We start from the raw sequence: 12,235 nt of genomic DNA on the forward strand, positions 1-12,235 counted from the left end.
GGAACTGGCCAAAATTATTGAGACTCAGAGAGAGAGATGAGCCACTGTGACCACTTTGGTTGTCTCATATGCACTGGGAAAATGGCATGTCCACTCACAGAGACCTTCTCACTGAAGGAGGGATGGTTCTGGCCGTTGATTTGGTGGCAGGAATCTTTAGACACTGAAAAGAGGCCCTCTGCAGACTCAAGGCCCTGCCATCAGCCCTGTACAGATGTGAGAAGCATCCCGGGAGGGGTGGTACTAGAGAAAAAGTGGAGGTTTAGATCTCTCTGGCAGGAAAGTATTTTAAGAGCATTCCCTTCAGAGTCATAATAACAACTAAAAAATTTCCCACAACCCCTGAACTTTTTCTGCAGACAGAAGTTACTCTGAAAGGCTTAGTGGGCAGGTCCCAGAACATCCCGTAGAGCGGCATTTTATCTGGGCTCCCACTGCCCCCAAAGTCTTCCAGCTAATATCCAAAGAAAGATCTCATTCTTACTACCAAGTTGAACACAGGCAACTCATCAAGCTCTGTTTCCCAACGTTCCTATCCCTTTATAAGGAAAATAGTTGAAGTTTAAAAATTACTCTTACAGTGGTTACTGACGCGGGACCAGTTTTCTGAGATCGGCAGAAACAGGTTACAGGGAGTGAAAGCTCGTCCGTTAATTTAAAAAATCAGTCAACGAGGAAATCATACAAAGTGGCATGTACCTAACTTAAACATGTTATTTTAATTTGAACCTCATAAATTGAAATCTTGCATTTACATGACTTAAAGTTATGCCAGTCTTTTGAGGCAAGGCCCAGATGTTTTCTTTGAATGTGGGCACCTCCGCTGTGGTTCCGAGTTAGATTCCATGAACTATGCCAGTTTTCCCTTCTTTAAAGTGGAGCAAAGTCTTGTGATGGAATCGAATTTCAGAATCCTTCTGGTGCATACTTCATTTGCCTCAGCCTTTTTAACATTCATTATTTTGCAGTACTCTATTCCTTCCAAAGCATCTAACTTACAAAAATAATAATTCTCTCTTGCCTCATTGGTTTACACAACATTCAGTATTTAAATCATCTCAGTAGTGAGTACAAATGGCATAAATAGGTTCAGGAACAAATGTCAGCACCCTCGTGGTAAGCAGACGGCTCGAGAAGCATAGAGGGTCACAGGTCAACAGAGAGAAGACTAAGTTAGGAGTCCCCAGTCTTGTGGGGTGTCATTCATATCCTGAAAAAGGGCAGTGGTGGTTAATCTGGCACATCAGTTAGGGGGCTTCTATAATCCTATCTGAATACCAATGACTGATGTACTAGAAGGAATAGAAAACATCACTGGTTCTTGGAAAACTCTATCTATGTGATTCTGCCCTGGCAGCTGAGAGTTGTTGATAGGCCAGGACAGGTAACTTCCCTCAGGGTCCCAGTTCACCAAAAAGAAGCATGAGTGTGGAGCCAGGGGGAATTGAGCCAGATGATTTCTCAGCTTGCAGTAAGCTCCGTGAGTTAATCCCCAAATATCAAATACTTCTTTAAGAATATTTTCTTTGCTAGAAAAGCATTCAAAACCTAGTAAGCCCTGGGCAGGAGGAATCACCTGTTCAGGTGTCCCTGTAGCAAGTACACATGGGTGGCCACAGCATCTCAGCAGTATAGACCCAAAGTGAGCCAGAGGGAGTTTCCAAATTTCAAAGGCTTTATTGATTTAAGTCCATTTCTTGTCCTGACCATGAAAACAAGTTCTCCTTCAATTCCTGCATACAACTCTATAGAGAGACAATCCCAGCAGAAGGAGAGAGTTGTAGCTCAAACTCAGAGTCCCTGTGGTCCATTCAAAGCCAGGCTGTGTCAGCCAGGCTCTTGCGAACAAGCTCCGAGAGCCCAGGAACTCTCCTGTGAGTCCCTGCACCAACTTCTCTTCCCTCTTCTCCACCCTCCCTGTGGGATGCCTGGAGCACCTGGGATTGAGTAGGTTAAAGGAGTTTCAAAATCTTAAAATGCCACAGGACTGTGGTTGTCCCAGACGCTTGAGAACACAAGGGGCCATCAAAGCTGCCAGTGTCCACATGTTGCAATTTGTCATACCCTGCTTGCTGGAAGGCAGAGAGCCCTGGAGGTCAATGAATTTGACCCTGCCTGTCTTGAATTTAAACACTGCTTTTCACTCGATCCCGATTACTCTCTCTGAGCAACATGGCTATGCATCGTGTTTTCCAGTAACATTTGGCCCAGGGAGATGAGAAGAGTGCCGTGTTCAAGACCTGGCTACCTGTGGTTTTGTCAACACAGTCCTGTAATAAATGTGTACCTTTGCCATGGGTGGCGGTACATATTTCTCTGCAAAAAATAATTCTGTCATGGAAATACACAGGACTTGAATAAACATCAAAAGGACAAAAGGTCTTAAAGCAATTTCAGGAAAAAGGCTGCCAGTTCCACAAGCAAAAGGTTGGAAACGCCAGCCTATCAGAGCCTGCAGCTCAAGTAGTCAGCATCGGGGAGGTTAGGGCTGGGCTTCCACTCTCTCTTGGGTAGGGTGTCCACTCCATCTCTAAATCCTGCAGGATTGCATTAAGGGATCAAGAAGGTTCCTCCCAGCTCTGAAATCCCAAGGGCCAGTTTTTACAATTATGAAAGAAATGGATCTGAGACCTTCAACTGAGAGTGTGCACGGTGGTACAAGTGTGGGCAGCCACAGGTATTTCTCAATAGAAAAACACCCATGCCCTCATTGGCAAATCAGTGTACGTGGACTTGAATAACACTTTGGGCAGAGAATTGATTGTCCTGCTCCTAGTCTGCTGAAACCTCAAGTAACAAAGTGGTATTTTTGATAACTGGAAATTTTAAGATGGTTGACATAATTACATTTTTCCCCTAAGATGACAGCCCTTCAATTTTGATCTGGACCAATTGTGATATTCTAATTAAAGACCATCTCACCATGAAAGAAGATTAAAAGGAATAGATTCAAGTTTCAGTTTTCTTTAGTAAAACTTTTCTAGCTTATCTTCCATATTTCTTGTCAAAATATGCTGTAATTATTTCAGAAAATGTTTTAAGGATAAATTACTAATATAATCTTTGCTCATAAGCAGTTGAAATCTTTTGTATCCATCCTATTTTAGTAATTCTTTTGTCAGATTAGTCTGATGAGTCACACTACTGATGATTCACCTTTTGTTCAGATTTTGTTTCAGAAAGGAACAATGAAAAATACCACTGGCAAATCCATCCTTTCCCTCTTTTACTGAAATGGTTAATTTGTAAAATAATACTGCAACAGAATGATCTAAATTCTAATTTGTACAGTTAGTATGAAAATAATATGTGCCAACCTCAAATCAAAGGCTTTTGGGGATAGAAGCAAGATTTGAAAAATAATAGCAATGCTGGCTCAGATTCATTAAGTAGTATCTTGACCAGAATTGGAAATCTTATATAGTGTTGGAGCTCCTGCCATTAGGTACCAAACCTGAGCAATGGCATCCTCCAGGACACTGTCCATGCCTGTTTCATTTCTGTATCACCAAGGCCACCAAACAAGTGGTACTAATAATTCTACTGTAGATCAATGGTGGCCTCAGAACCTGTCTGGATGGGAATGCCACAGGTCTGTCACATTGTTTCTGACACCACGGAGGGAAGGAGCTTGTGGGCTATCCTGTTGTCTGTCACACTCTCATCACTCGATATGACATGGTCAAGTGTATGCAGAATTCCAAACCACCATTTTGAAAAACTGCCTGAGCCTTTTCCATTTGGGGAGCTTGTATTCATTTATTGAACAAGCATTTTTTCAAGGCACTCCTAGGAGACAGGCTCTGCACCAGGCACTGGGAGGTGGGCAGGAATTTGACTCTCACTGAAGACAACTGCATGCACACCCCTTGCCCTAACACCCTACAGTGAGACTAGCAACAGAGCTGAGGCAAAAGGGAGCCTTGTGCACGGAAGGTGCATGCCACAGATGCAAGGGCGTGAAAGGCTAGGAGGTGAAGGCAGGGGGATGTTTTACCTGGCAGAGCAGACTCCAAGAAAACAGGATCGCCATGGAGGGAGTTAGGGAAGATGTACATGTGTTCTCTAGAGCCCTCTAGGCTAGACAGTTAGGGACTACTTGCAGGAATTGGGGAGAAACAGTCAGAGCATCCCCAAGGATGGACAGGGATGCTCTGCTGCCCGTCAGCACTCATCTTTGTAGCAGCTGGGGAATGTTCCAGTTACATCGAAATCTTTGACTGCTTCTCAAGTAGGAAGCTCCTAAATTATGCAAGTTTGTTCCCCAAATGACTGGAGAATCTCAGCAGAGATGAGGAAAACACCCTAATATTGTAAAATTGAATGAGGAATTCATAAAAGGGATGGGTTGCATTTGCTCACATCATCCTTGGTAATTGCATCACCAATAAGAGCACAAAAGCAAAGGCTGCAAAGACTTCCAGATAAAATCACGCACCCCGACTCCCCCGATTCCGAGCATACTACAAAATGGGAGCTGGCTAGGGTGGTTCGTGTCCAAGACCAGCTCGCAGAACCGAAAGCCTTCTGACTAATTAAGTCCTATTGTTAAGCGAGGTAATTGCATTTGTATGCAGAAATGGTGCCAATTCTAGCCTGTCCAGAGCCCACTTGGAGTGGAGTCTTTGCAGCCTTTGTCCTGCAGTGATTATCTCTTCTTGGAAATGCCCTTTCGAGTCCTGCTTCAATTACCACCACTTGTGCATGTTAAGTTCTTTAACAATATGAACTGAGGTGGGGGAAATTAGCCTTTTGTCTAATGTTTAGCATTTTGTTCCTAGTATTTTACAGCGAGTGACAGGGTGGGAAGATTACAGAAAGAAATCCCTGGATAATACCTTATACATTATTCTGGTACAAGGAAATATATTTTTAAACAGTAAATTAAAAGTCAGAAAAAAAGAATGATTTTGACTAGACCTCAAAATTCTCCTTGAAAATTCCCAAAGCTAATAATCCAAGTTTTTTTGTCCTATACTATTAGAATTCTACAAATATTATTTCTTTCCCCCAATATGTAAGGATTTAGATTTTAGTCATTTTTAGTAACTTTCAGAAACACCTAATTCTCTTGTGTAGATGCTGTAAAACTGATTACAACCGTAAAACTGAAAACTGATTACTCATCTCAACATATTATTTGTAAAGCAGTTAGATAAAACTTCTCCAGCAGAGAAAGGCTAATTATACCAATGGCCCTCACCTTTAGTCATGCCCAAAGGTAAAAGGTAAGGAGGCAGGTACTGATGCTCAAAGCAGCACGAGGGGGTTACGCTGTTAGATGGGCTGGAAGATAAATGTAATTCATTTTTAGATGAATGTGGAGATTCTTCCAGGGGCTAAATACAGGGTCCAGCCCGTGCCACGAGTCCCGGAGTGAGGCTGTATGAAATTCCACGGGGAATGCCGTGACTAGAGATGACAGTAGCCGCTTAGTCCATTCAGCAGGCTCTTCTGCACAGTCCTCTTGAAAGAACCCTGTCATCTCTGAAGATGACATCGTGGAAGTACACGGGGAAGCTGGGGTTTAGACCAGTCTCTGGTGATACCAGAGGACATGCAAGAAGCTAATGGTCTTCCGTGCATGAGGAGAATTGTCATTGCTCCGTATCAGTAGGGGTGACTCTCTCAGCAGACGTCAGAAAGGAGGGGGAGCTCCTTACCGCATTGCATCTAGAAACCAGAGTTCTGGGCTCATGGCCCAGGGAGGTAGCACAGCTTTGCATCCTTGGCTCCAGCACTGAGAGCCCAGGAAGTCACCGACCTCTCTGGGCAGAAGCATGTCCACCTTCAAAATGACACAGGCGAGGTACGGGCCCAGATCATGGCCACCCCTAACCCGTGGTCCACCCAGCACCCAAGGGGCTCCCTGCAACCAGTTTTGGACAAGAAGACAGTCCCATATTTCCTCCTCTTCACTGCAGTTACAACACGGTTTCTGCCCAAAGAGAAAACTGCAAACTCTGCGTTGAGGTCAGGGACAACAGTATATTGATTGATACGTTTAATAAATGAGTGATTCTTTCTAATTATAATGTATGATCTTCAGGGCTTCCTAGGAGGATGACATAAGATATGCTTAATACACATGACAGTCCTGTTAGTCATCTGGTCTCTTTCCTACTGGAGAAATTATGGTTGGCAAAGGTTATGAAAGTGACTTGAGTTCAGCCTCCACTTCCTCATGGCACAACTTTAAGGGATGCCATAATGTGGTTCCCTGATCCCTGTGCACCTGCCCTGCCCTCAGACTCAGGCACCTAGGTGAGGCCTGGGCACCAGAGCAGTGTCTGTACTCGAGACTGCTGTAGGGTAGGAGGACACCCAGGATGGAACTTTAGTCCAGCCAGGTCTCCAGTGCAGTCAGGGAGAATATCCAGGATGCACTCAGAAAGGCATTGTCTGACTGTAACTTTGGACACTTCACAGTGTAATTTACAGATAGGATATCTGGCCAATGCTTTTTTAAAAAAGCAATAATTATAATTTCCTTGTCATAGTGTGCTAGGAAAGGGAGATAGATCTTATAGTTCGAGTATTAATATTATTGATTAGCCATCCGTTTCTGGTATTTTAAACCTTACAGTGATTCTGTAGACACTGATTATACACCTACTATGTGAAATATTGGTGAGCAGTGGATCCAAAGCTATAGTGAATCAATTCTGTGTTTAAAGTGTTAAAAAGCTAGTAATTACCAATTACTAATATTTTAAACTATTGGAATGGGATCCATATATAAAAAACAGGTATGTAATATATGCACATTATAATATATAACAAATGATATAGATAAATAGAATTACATAAATAAATTTTGAATAAAAAGAGAAAATAGGGCAGCAGCATTTTGCTGAGATTAGAAGTGAGGGGATTTGGTTCCGTTCATCAGTTTATTTCAATTCAGCAAACAAAGAGAGCATGTTCAGAGCTGGGGCTGTGCTAAATGCACCACAGACAAAAGATGAATTAAACATGGACCGTCCCTCAAAGAGGTCACAGATCTGAGGAAAAATAGCTACGATCCAAGATGAGATGTGCTCTAGTAAAAGTCTGCAGAGAGCCCTGGCAGGGGAGCAGTTCATCCCAGACGTGTTGGGTGTGACTGGAGGGGCGAGTGGATTTGGTTGTTCTGGCAAATCCACAGAAAGAAGAGATGACATGTGACCTAGGTTTTGAAGGATAAGCAGAAGTTGGACAAGCAGTTTGCTGGTTTTCCTAAGGTGATTCTGGTGACTGGGGAGTGGAAGAGAAGGAAGAAAGAATGAAAGAGATTCAGTGGTTTCAATGCCCAGAGAGGGAAATGTGGAGGTTCTGGGCAAGGGCGGTGGAAGGGCAGTGTAGGAAGCACACAGGAGACTGTGTTGAAGGCAAATCCACTGGACCTAGCACTGGAGAGGCAGCAGGGGACACAGTGAGCCTGATCCCAGCGTCTGTAGCCCTTCCAGGTGGATGAATGTGGCTGCCAGCTGTGTCTAAAAGGACAGAGGAGCAATCTGGGGGCAAAACTTGGTCTTGGGCATGCTGGATTCACCGTGCCTGTTGGACATCCACTGGAAATAATGTTCAGAAGAGAACGATGGCTACTTGGAGTCCTGGTTCTTTCACTGCCTAGAGAGGCAGCCCAGGTCACCAAGGCTCAGAAAGAAACGACTTGCCTAAATTGACCTGGCATGCGAGGGAGAGAGTCAGGCCTGGACTGTGGACCCTAACTTTCAGCTTCCTCTGGGTGATGCTGGTGTTGCTCACGGTACTAAGGCAAAGCCTGCCAGGTGTAGCCAACTTCACATGACGTTGTTGGCTTTGGGGAAACCCCAAAGTATAGTGCTTTTGGGAAGTGATTTGTCCCATCCAAAGCCCCAAGTGAGAGCCATCCCACACCCTGATGGGCTGGCCCTCCTGGGCTTGTGCTCTCGGCATGGGGGGTTTTTATAGGGATCCCCCTGTGGGGTGGGAGCTCGTCTCCGCTGCCATTTCACAGCCATGGAAGCTCAGGCCCCCAAGGTGAGCTGATTTGTCCACAGTGACAGAACATGTATCAGTGAGAGCCACAGTTAGCACTGGGGGGCCCATGAGATCTAATGCACAGAGAATTAAAAGAAGAGGCCTCTGATCTGCTGTCCAGTGAGCCACACGGCACTGTCGAGGCTGGAGGAATCAAAGGCTTCAGGTTTTCCTCCACTCCAGAATACAAGCAAGTGCTTGGGAGCCATACCCACCTGCTTTTAACTCTTTACTGCTACTCTCAGGGGACTGAAGAAAGAAGAAAGGGACTTCGGAAAATGTATTCCTTTTTAACTTGAGGAGTCAGCGACAGCTTGCTAAAAAAAACTGTGGCAGGGCCTGAGTATTTATAGGAGCATGTGACAAACCACATAAACTGGAGAAGCAAGAAGGACACGGCTGCGCAAAACCACATGTAGCGGTGGGGAGGAGTGTCACTACAGAGCCTGGTGCCATTTCCAGAAAGACAATGAAGCTCGGATGCAGGCAGACAGAACAGCTGGAGACTTAGGGCAGATTCTTATTTCTTTGGAAATGTGCAAAATAATAATATTGTAAGAAAGTCCACATACTTAAAAACTCATTTTTAAGAGAAAAAGACTAACCAAAGAAATTAAATTTGCCTTCCATTGCTTTAATTATGTACCACAAAGAGTCGCAGGGAGTGTGCAGTAGCAACACAGGTTCAGAGCACGTGGAGCTCTTAGCACAAGTGTTTTGTTGGACGGTTCCCTGGGCAGGAGGCAGAAATGGAGACGTAGGTAGGGAAAGGAGAGCCGCACGGGTAAATGACCATAGTTCTCCAGGCTTTGTATCTTGCAAACACCTCCAGCAGGCCAGGCATCTTTCTGTCTCACCCAGCACAGTCTGCAGCTGGTGTCTGACTGAGGCATTTAAGAGGAGAGCACACCTCACACGGGTAAGGCTGGCCTGGCTCCAGCCCCTTTAGACTCATGCTTTGAATCTCAAGAGTCAGGACTTCTCCCAGGCTGCTGAAGCATTCACCGTGATGTGCACGTCCCCTTGCCAGTGCATTACAAATGCCAGATCCCGCAGGCAGGGAGTGGGCAGTGAGACCCAAGGGACTGCAGGGAGCTGTGCAAAGCCCCAGCCAACCCCTGTGGTCTGGAGCCCAGACTTCCTGTCTGCCTGTGTGGCTGTAGGATAAGCTTCTGTGCTGGTACCACCCTGGGAAGGCAGGTCCAAACAGCATGGTTGGGGGCATGTGACTTTGATGGCACTTAGAAGCAACATCACCCAGAAAACAATGGCCAGGCCCTCAGCTCAAGCCTAGGTCCTCCTCTGGTTGACAGGAAAAATGAAAAGGGAATAAAATAACACTCCAGGTTTCCCCTGGCACAGCAACAGGAGCAGCTGGAGGCTCACAAGCACACCCTGCTTGTCCAAGGATGGGACCCTGCCCATCCTAGCCAAGATCTCACTGCAGCATCCTAGAAAAAGGGGAGGAGGGCGTCGGGGCACGGAGCTGAACTCTGAAAAGATACGGGGGTGTTTCTGGCAGAATAAGTTTCAAAATCCTCTTAAGTTCTGATGGAATGGAACCAGGCCACAGATTCCACCTGGAGTGGTTCCAACAGCACTGCCGCCGGGAGCAGCACTTTGTCTGTGGCAAGGAGGGGACCTTGGCGTGGGAGGAGGGCGGGGCAGCAATGACAGTGTCATGGGCCAAGCCAAGCAGTGCTGGGCAGCTGGGACTAAGCCGGGGTAGAATTTGTCTTCCCAGGCTCTGTTCTCATTCATTAATTCTGGCAATACTGTTTAGGCAACCACTGTGACTCAGGCCCTGACGTAGTTACTGGGGACAGAGACAGGATGATGTCATGGCACCTGCATTTGGGAAGGTGGAGGCAAAGTAATATGGAAACAAACAAAATAGTTGCCGATGGTCAGCACAGAGAAGGAAGTAAGAACGGATGGATAACAGGCGGTCTTTTGGAAGGAGGTCCACCAATGAGCAGGGTGTTTGTACCCAAGGGACAGTGAGACAAGGAGTGCCCAGCCATGCCAGGAAGGGTATTTCAGGTTGGGGGGAAGTAATCACCATGAAGAAGGTAGCAAGAGACAAAGACATGGCACTGGGGGTGGGGACCACCACACACACCACACATCTGCTGGGCAGCCATGACGCTCAAAGCCAGACCACCACCGTCCAGCAGACAGGCCCCCGCCCTATCTGGACAAGTCTCCGTCTTAAACGTGGAGGGCGGTCTGTGTGCAAGGAAGTAATAGTGTTCCAGAATGTCACCGGCAGCTTTCGTCTGAGTCCTCCACCGCACCCGGGATAGCAGGTGGTTGCTTTCTTCTGGCCACTTGGCTATAGACCAAAGGGACTTTTGTCCTCTAGCAGCCGGAGTTGGCCAGACTAGTAACCTTCTGATACCACCCTCTCCAGCCAACTGTCTGCTTCAGACTCAACCCAGGGACCTGGTGTGCTTCTTCCCCGACAAGAAACGTCACACAGCAGAAAGCAGTATGCAAATGACGTACATTATTCCTACCAACTAGCTAGCGCATGCACCTCCACACATGACCTGGCTGGGGCACGTCCATCACCCACAGCAGATGCGCTGTAACTCGCATGCTACACACTTGGGGGGCTGTGGAGTGGCAGCTCATAGCCCCCTCACCGGCCTCACTGCCAGCATTTCACAGGCTCATGCACGTTCTCACCAAGGAACCCACTCCTGGCTGTGCTTCCCAGTGCAGCGTAACGGGGACATGCAAACAGGAATCAACTCAACAGATAACGCTGAGTCGTTCTGTTAACAAGAACTCAGATTAGATTACCTTGTGATTACATGGTTCTTTGGTGTGATAAATTGGTTAATAACAGGATTCCCAGTGTAGCTGCTTAATGGGAATTCAATAATTACAGGTACCCAGAACTGTACTGTTAGCCTAGGAAATGCTAGCACCTGCCCTCCATTCTAATAACTCAAAACCTATCTGGGACTATTGAGGTGGTTATGATCTGGAGAGCGCACTTTCAATATTAGCCAAGCGTCTTTGCACCTGACATACCAGATATTCACAGACTCGATTGAAAAGCTTGTGTTTTCCTTGTTAAACGTCCAAGTTGAAGCATTCTCTAATAGATATGTTTATTAGTTAGCTCTTATTCCCATTATAAAATTAGTAATCAACAGATAATAAGGATATTATCAGATACTAATAATAATATTTCAATTGCATCTTATAGTTTAGGAAAGGCTTTCATGGGCTTTTTTGAGGGGTGGGTAAGAGGACAGACTGTTACCGTAATTCAGTGAGATGGCTAGGACAGGAATTACTATCTGTCCTTGAAGTGGAGGAGACTGAAGGTTAATGACACCCCCATTCCCCAGTGAGCATCAAGTGGAAGAGGGGGTGGAAATGCCATGTTCTCCCTCCTGCACCACAGCACAGAACTCGGGCTTGAATTTCATAAAGGGAGCACGTCCTCAGATGGCATTTTTGGCGACTGTCCTTAAGAGGGATTGTGCCTCCATTATCACATATTCTCGATTAGCAAGATTTGATTAAGTTCCTAAAATTTTATTCTACTTCCTATAAATTTCAGCATAACTCAGAATGGCCCTTTGAAATGGGGGGAAGAATTACTCTAATTTAAGGAGCAGGGGTAACTTGCCATAAACTTGACAATTTTTTTTTTAATTTTTGAGTAATATATAGTCTTGACAAATAAGAAAAATGGAACAGTGGATTTAAAACATAAAATGGTCCATTAGATGGGTCTTGAACTTGTTTTAGAACTCCAGATGATACAGCTTTGCTGTTTTGTCTTTCTAAAATGTCAAAATTTGGCTCGGATTAATGGTTCTCTAAATCAATAGGATTTCATGTTTATAAATGGTTACGGTTCCAGTGGATATGAAATGTTATGAACTTGTGCATTATCATCATCGCTGAGCCTTTCCTGAAATCTACTGACATTTAGTCTGGCATCCAGACCAGACACAGGAGGAGGACAGAGCAGAATTCTCCCCGGGCCTGGCAGGACGCAGCACCCTGGCCCAGACCACAGGGTAACCGGCAGGGCTGCGGGTGAGCAGGAGGAGGGCGAGTGTCTGCATGCCGGGATTTCCATGAAAAACAACACGTGGCTGTGGACTGCTCTCCCAAATGCCATGGGAACCTGTTAGGAGTAAGAATGAGGGAAAGTGGTCCTTTTCAAAGGCATGGAGAGGAAGGAGGACTCTAGGCAAGTTGA

General features: G+C 45.7%; 2 protein-coding genes across 2 annotated transcripts in view; one reads left to right on the top strand and one right to left on the bottom strand.

Annotated features, from left to right (window-relative positions):
• Positions 1–12,235, bottom strand: part of DOCK1 (dedicator of cytokinesis 1) — a 484,728-nt gene that overhangs the window by 273,758 nt on the left and 198,735 nt on the right. The window lies entirely within an intron of this gene.
• Positions 1–12,235, top strand: part of FAM196A (family with sequence similarity 196, member A) — a 60,481-nt gene that overhangs the window by 45,567 nt on the left and 2,679 nt on the right.

The sequence above is a fragment of the Propithecus coquereli genome, unplaced genomic scaffold (genome assembly GCF_000956105.1).
Source record: "Propithecus coquereli isolate 6110/MARCELLA unplaced genomic scaffold, Pcoq_1.0 Scaffold473, whole genome shotgun sequence".
Taxonomy (NCBI): domain Eukaryota; kingdom Metazoa; phylum Chordata; class Mammalia; order Primates; family Indriidae; genus Propithecus; species Propithecus coquereli.